The 7,964-nt window shown below is 45.1% G+C and overlaps 1 protein-coding gene across 3 annotated transcripts in view; it reads left to right on the top strand.

The window, feature by feature from the left end:
• The first annotated feature begins 3,620 nt into the window (after positions 1-3,620).
• The window catches only part of TACC2 (transforming acidic coiled-coil containing protein 2), a 235,628-nt gene continuing 231,284 nt past the window's right edge, over positions 3,621-7,964 (top strand). For all 3 annotated transcript variants that reach the window (XM_040361948.1, XM_040361949.1, XM_040361946.1), the window contains exon 1: positions 3,621-3,830. The gene's annotated coding sequence lies outside the window, so the exon portion shown is untranslated. The remainder of the gene's footprint in view (positions 3,831-7,964) is intronic.

Genomic DNA, 7,964 nt, shown 5'->3' with positions numbered 1-7,964 from the left:
CTAGAAAAGGCGGCGATCTGCGATTTTTATTGGGACTGCGACGTTATGGCGGACACATCGGACACTTTTGACACATTTTTGGCGCCATTCACATTTATACTGCAATCAGTGCTATAAATATGCACTAATTACTGTATAAATGCTTTTTTTTTACTAGAAATGGCGGCGATCTGCGATTTTTATTGGGACTGCGACGTTATGGCGGACACATCGGACACTTTTGACACATTTTTGGCGCCATTCACATTTATACTGCAATCAGTGCTATAAATATGCACTAATTACTGTATAAATGTGACTGGCAGGGAAGGGGTTAACACTAGGGGGTGAGGAAGGGGTTAAATGTGTACCCTAATTAGTGTTCTAACTGTGGGGGAGGGGGGGTGACTGGGGGGGTGACCGATCCGTGTCTCTATGTACAAGAGACACAGATCCGTCTCCTCTCTCCCCTGACAGCACCGCTGTCTGCGAGAGCCGGGAATGAGAGATGATCTCATATGTAAACATATGAGATCATCTCTCATTGGCCGCACAGATCGCCTAGGAAACGGCCGCTCCGATTGGCCGTTCACGGCGATCTGTGACTGGCTGTGTCCGAGGGACACGGGCAGCACAGCAGTTCCCCGCTGCGCGCTCGGGAGCGCGCGCGGGGAACGCGAAAAGGGGAGGCCGTAAAAAGACGGCCTGTTAGGGATTGGGAGCCGCGCTGAGGCCGTACAAAGTCGTACGGCCGTCAGCAAGTGGTTAACATTACTAGTTCAGCTATTTGATGGAATAACTATACGCCTGAAAATGCCTTACGTAAACAGCGTATCTGTACAGCGTCGGCCGGGCGTACGTTTGTGAATCGGCGTATCTAGTGATTTACATATTCTACGCCGACCGCAATGGAAGCGCCACTTAGCGGCCAGCCTAAAAATTACACTTTAGGATACGACGGTGTAAGACACTTACGCCGCTCGTATCTTAGCCTAATTTAAGCGTATCTGGTTACCAGAATACGCTTAAATTTGCGTCTGCGCAGATTCAGACTTAGGCTGGCGTATCAGTAGATACGCCAGCCTAAGTCTATCTGAATCTGCATATATATAAGTATAGTTAGATAGTTATTGACATGTAAATTTATAGATAGGCAACTCCTATCCTCATATTGATTGGTGGTTTCAAATTAATAACTACTGCAGTAGGGAACAGACACAAAAGATACACTCAGCATCTTTCCAAATAACTGTTCTGTTTTATTATGACCCAATTGAAGGTTTTTATACACATGATTATGTAGGTATTACAATTACAATTGTACGTTTATGGTAACAAGGGGTGTAACATAGGTAGGCTAATTCTAATCAGGACCCGAAAATACAATACAATTATATACAGAACTTACAATTTTTTTTTACAGTTATATATGCTAAATAGAAGGATTTTAGGTGATGGATTGTACAGTAAATGAAGAAATACTTTTTGGGTTGAACACGATGGCCTTTAAAAATAGCATTAACTGCATAAAATACAATAATGAATGAAATAACATGCCATCATCATGAATGCTACCTTTACCGATCAAGCACAACACATTTCCCAGATTTGCATTCTTCCAGTACTGACATCTACTGCATTCTGAATTCCGTCCTGTAGCATTTTAGAAATGAAAAGTTGATGCTGAAACACTTTCCTCTGCTCGGTGGTGTGATCGAAGGCTAAGGCCCCGTACACACGGCCGAGGAACTCGACGTGCCAAGCACGTCGAGTTCCTCGTCGAGTTCTGGGATGAAGCCGCCGAGGAGCTCGGCGGGCCGCCTTCTCCCATAGAACAACGAGAAAATAGAGAACATGTTCTCTATTTTCTCGTCGAGCTCCTCGGCGGCTCCATCGAGCCAAAACTGTACAGACGACAGAGTTTCTCGGCAGAATCCGGGTTTTGACCGAGTTTCTCGGTGAATTCTGCCGAGAAACTCTGTCGTGTGTACGGGGCCTTAGACAAGGGAGCAGGTAGCTATATACCTCAAAGCACCTGTCACTGTCTCTGGTTTGGGCTCTTTCACACATGCCGACCGTATGTCCGTTTTTCATCCATCCGTTTTCGGATGAAAAACGGACCTACATGTATCCCTATGGGATAGCGGATGTCCGGACATCCGATCTCATCAGTCTCTGCTATGCTCCGAAACTGATGACGGAGGAAAATCCTATTTTTCCATCCGTCTGCGTATCGGATGAACACGGATAGATGGTCCATGTTCATCCGATCCCCTATAGAGGAGAGCGGAGATCTGACAGGGCGGTCCCTGCACAGTGTTTCGGTACCGCCCTGTCATCTGCCGGCTCAGCGGAGATCAACGGAGCGATCCCCGCTCAGCAAGCGCATGTTTAAAAGAGCCCTTAGGGTCACCAACCCAACATACATTATTTGTACTGACATACAGCCCAGTACTTCCCTGCAACAGGTGGTATTATATCTTAATACAGCTCTGGTTATAAGGTCTAGTTCTGTTGAAAAAGTGAACTGAAGGTGCAAATGTTGCCATGACATTGTGTGCTTGCCTTACATCACCACCCTTATATAACCCACCACATATTTTATCTCAGATTCAGCCTAGGTGGGAACCCAGCTTATTCCTGTATCGGCAGGAGCCATATGCATAATGTAAAGTAATCATGAGCAGTGGTTTTCCAACCTTTCGGATCTGGTGTTTCAGTGGGACATTGTATTAAAGAGGCTCCTGTGATTCTCCTGTATGTAATCTGTTGGTGCTCGTCCCGTCCCCTCTGAGGCAGCAGATGGACATCGATCAAGCTGCATTCATGGCAATGGCGGGGCTGCATTCATGACAATGGCGGGGCTGCATTCATGGCAATGGCGAGGCTGCATTCATGGCAATGGCGAGGCTGCATTCATGGCAATGGCGAGGCTGTAGATGGGCACTGATTAGGCTGCATTGATGGGCAATGACCCTTATTTTGCTTCACCGTTCTTTTATTTACATTTTTTTTCCTGAAACTTCCCTCCTAACGTGTGTTATACGCCGATAAATACGGTATATCCAAATAACATGCCCAAGCTCATCTCTTCACCACAAGCAGCCACAAAGGCAAGAGAATTCTTGTTGGGCAGTGTATTAGTGCTCGGGCAAACACACTTAGACCAAATTTTAATGGTTCAAAGAATGTCAGGCAAAATGGTCGGCCCTTACGCATGTTCACTTCATCAAATCTTTGAAAAAAGTTTGGACACCCCTGGCCTACACCTACAGCAAGGGTATTAATTAACTTTGGTCAACCCTGCACAGTTTGTTTTTTCTACATGTGCCCCTTACCTACATAGGCATTTTTTATGGGTAAAGGTGAACTAACTCTTTAATATTAAAGCATAAATTAAATTTAAGAGCCATATTCCCAGGCATTTAAGCATTTATTAAGTGACAGATTATCCAGAGTCATTTAGAAGTCTGGACTCTTTAGGGCGGGTGCCGGCAATGTGTGTTTAGCAGGTTTGGTGTTATGATGGGCGGGTCTCAGATAATAGATGTGTTTTACCTGTCTGGGTGGGAGGAAGAGAAAGCATTACATTTCTACAAGTACAGTCTGGAATCTTATGCAACATACTACTGCTGTAAGTATACGACAGCTGCAGGGGCTTCACATAGAATACACGCCAATCGTACATTTCCTGACAGTGAGACGGGTCTATGCAACAACCTTGGATTACATTTTACTCTAATGGAGGCACACTGGATATTTTGGAGAGATAGTTCTTTTACGTACTGTACATAAGTCTTCTCGGAATTGTATGGTAGCCTATCAAGAAACATTATTTATTGCAAGAGCCGTAAGTAAGGGATATGATACGGTAAAAGGGAATATAATAGAGCTAAAGTGCATGGGTCTGTATTTACTTACATATTGCAAAGACTGAACTTGTGGCATTGCCAACAGAAACCATGCCAGCTAAACGTTCACTAACGTAACTGCTTATTGCGTGCTGAGCTTTATTTAGATAGTAATCTGTGGCCTATTTAAGCAAATCATATTCTCCCTTTGACAGCTGTGATCTGATTGGTTGCAGTGGGCACTGCAGACATTGGGGCAGATCCTCAAAGATCTGCACCGGCGCAGCGTATCTGCGCCGGTGCAAAACTCCCAGGGTGCATTGCTCCAAATGACGTCGCAAGGACGTCATTGTTTTCGTCGTGAACGTAAATGGCGTCCAGCCCAATCACGGACGACTTATGCAAACGACGTCAAATTTTCAAAATTATACGCGGGAACGACGGCCATACTTAACATTGAGTACGCCACCAGATAGCAGCTTTAACTATACGCCGGAAAAAGCCGAACGGAAACGACGTAAAAGAATGCGACGGCCGCTCGTACGTTCGTGGATCGTCAGAAAAAGCGAATTTGTATACTCGACGCGGATTACGACATGAACGCCACCCAGCGGCCGCCGGAAAATTGCATCTTAGATCCTAAGGCGTACGCCTGTCGGATCTAACACAGATGCCGTCGTATCTTGTTTGGTGAATACCAAAACAAATATACGACACGGGAAATTTGAAATTACGCGGCGTATCAACAGATACGCCGGCGTAATTTCTTTGAGGATCTGCCCCATTATTTTTATTTTTTTTGAGATACTGTAAAATATTAAACATTTATTAAGAAATAAGTCTTTTTTGTGAACATGTTTAGAAGTGTTTAAGATTACAGATATTTACAGAACAAAATATGAATACTGTATATGCTTTACGATTTTTTATAGAGTATTTATGTACTTAGAAGCAGTTTTAATTTAGTTGACTAAAACATTTTAGTCGACTAAATTAATAGTATTTTACTAAAACAATTACGATGACTAAAACACGATTAAAACTAAAATGGCATTTTAGTCAAAAGACTAAAATGGGACTTAAACTAAAATGCCATTTAACCACTTAAGCCCCGGACCATTTTGTTGCTAAATGACCTGGCCACTTTTTGCGATTCGGCACTGCGTCGCTTTAACTGAAAATTGCGCGGTCGTGCGATGTGGCTCCCAAACAAAATTGAAGTCTTTTTTTCCCACAAATAGAGCTTTCTTTTGGTGGTATTTGATCACCTCGGCGATTTTTATTTTTTAAACTATAAACAAAAATAGAGCGACAATTTTGGAACAAAATATTTTTCACTTTTTGCTATAATAAATATCCCCCAAAAAATATATAAAAAACGTTTTTTTTCCTCAGTTTAGGCCAATACGTATTCTTCTACATATTTTTTGGTAAAAAAAATCGCAATAAGCGTTTATTGATTGGATTGCCCAAAAGTTATAGGGCCAGATTCACGTAGGAGAGCGTATCTTTAGTTGGGCGTAGCATATCCTATTTACACTACGCCGCCGCAACTTAGACAGGAAGTGCAGTATTCACAAAGTACTTGCTCTGTAAGTTGCGGCGGCATAGTCGTAAATCGGCCGGCGTAAGCCCGCCTAATTCAAATGTGGAAGAGGTGGGCGTGTCTTTTTTTAAATGAGCCGTGACCCCATGCAAATGAAGCGCAGATCATACGGCGCATGCGCGCGCATGCTCAGTATCACGTCGAATTTACTCCCTAAGATACGCCGGCTCAATGCCTGTGACGTGAACGTAACCTATGCACATCCCCATTCACGTACGACTTACGAAAATGACGTAAAAAGATACGCTTGTTCCGATGACCATACTTTGCATTGGCTGCGCCTCATATAGCAGGGGTAACTTTACGCCGGACGTAAGCCTAACGTAAACGGCGTAGCGAGCGCAAGTACGTTCGTGAATCGCCGTATCTACCTAATTTACATATTTGACGCGTAAATCTACGGAAGCGCCCCTTGCAACCAGCGTAAATATGCACCCAAGATACGACGGCGTAGGAGACTTACGCCGCTCGTATCTTGGCCAAATTCATGCGAAACTGATTCTAAGAATCAGGTGCATAGATACGACGGCGCTCATTCGGACATACGACGGTATACGTGGAGATACGCCGTCGTAAGTCCTTTGAGAATCTGGCCCATAGCGTCTACAAAATAGGGGATAGTTTTATAGCATTTTTATTAACAATGTTTCTTACTAGTAATGGTGGCGATCTGCGATTTTTATCTTGACTGTGACATTTTGGCGGACACAAAACGGACACTTTTGACACATTTTTTGGACCATTGTCATTTTTACAGTGATCAGTGCTATAAAAATGCACTTGTGTACTGGAAAATGACACTGGCAGTGAAGGGATTAACCACTAGGTGGCGCTGTAGGGATTAAGTGTTCCCTAAGGGTCCTTTCACACGGAGCGGACCGTTTCTGTGTTCGCTCCGTGTGTCGGCCAAAGCTCAGCGGGGATCATCCGTCATCCCCGCTGAGCTGTCGGCGGATAGGGCGGTCCCCGCACACAGTACAGAGACCGCCCTGTCTCTGCTCCGCTCTCCCCTATGGGGGTTCGGATGCAGACGGACCGTCTGTCCGTCTGCATCCGATCCGTTCAGCCGAACGGAAGAAAAATAGGGTTTCTTCCGTTCGCAAAAGCGGATCCCGACGGACACGGACGTTAGCGGATGCTCCATCCGCTAACGGACGCGATCCCATAGGGATTCATTACAAGTCCGTTAACGGACTTGTAATGAACGGACGAACGGTTCGCTAGTGTGAAAGGACCCTAAGGAGTGATTCTTACTGTAGGGGGGTGTGGCTTGTTTACATTAACATCTCCCTATTCTATCTCTCCGTGAGACGATCGCCGGTATGCCCACGGCGATCGAGTCCGCGCGCCTGCAACAACTGCTTCTAAAAGGGGACGTACAGATAGGTCCTTTTGCCTGCCCGTGCCATGCTGCAGACGTATATCTACGTGCGGCAGGCGGCAAGCGGTTAAAGGGGTTGTAAAGCTTTGTGTTTTTTCACCTTAATGCATCCTATGCATTAAGGTAAAAAAACACCTTGCACTCTCCGGCCCCCCCAGCTGTTTTACTTACCCGAGCCCTACATCTCCATGGGCGCGATCCCGCATTGCTTTCCCCCAGCTCTTCAATGGATGATTGATAGCAGTGCAGCCATTGGCTCCCGCTGCTGTCAATCAAATCAATGACACCGCGTGTCGGGGGGCGAGGCTGAGTGATACACTCGGCTGCTATGGCCTCCAAGTGTATCACACGGGAGCGCGCCCGCAAGCTAACCCCCTTGGGAGAGCGCTTCCCAGAGAGGGGAGGAGCCGAGACAGCTGCCAAGGGACCCCAGAAGACGAGGATCGGGGCCACTCTGTGCAAAATGAACTGCATAGTGGAGGCAAGTATAACACAGGGCTTGACAAATTTTCTTGGAATCTTGGAGCCAGCTAAAAAAGTTAGGAGCCAGGAACGCACCCCGTCCCGCCGAGCTCACGCGCAGAAGCGAACACATACATGACTAGCGCCCGCATTTGAAAGGGGTTTTCAAACCACACATGTGAGGTATCGCCACGATTGGTAGAGCGAGAGCAATAATTCTAGCCCTAGACCTCCTCTGTAACTCAAAACATGCAACCTGTAGAATTTTTTAAACGTCGCCTATGGAGATTTTAAAGGGTAAATGTTTGTTGCGATTCCACAAGCGTACGCAATTTTGAAGCGTGAGATGTTGGGTATCAATTTACTCGGCGTAACAATATCTTTCACAATTTAAAAAAAAATTGTACTAACTTTACTGGTGTCTAATTTTTTAATTTAAAAAAGTATATTTTTTCCCCAAAAAGTGTGCTTGTAAGACCACTGCGCAAATACGAGATGACAGAAAGTATTGCAACGACCGCCATTTTGTTTTCTAGGGTGTTACAATAAAAAATATAAATAATGTTTGGGGGTTTTAATTAGAGGGTAGGAGATGACAGTGAAAACAGACAGGGGAAGCACCATTAGAATTGCTGGTTGTCTTGTCATACCAACGGCCACCACAAGATGGTGCCAGATCACAGCA

This window comes from Rana temporaria, chromosome 8 (assembly GCF_905171775.1).
Source record: "Rana temporaria chromosome 8, aRanTem1.1, whole genome shotgun sequence".
NCBI lineage: Eukaryota > Metazoa > Chordata > Amphibia > Anura > Ranidae > Rana > Rana temporaria.
The sequence above is the reverse complement of the archived record's forward strand: the minus strand, read 5'-3'. Positions and strand labels throughout refer to the sequence as shown.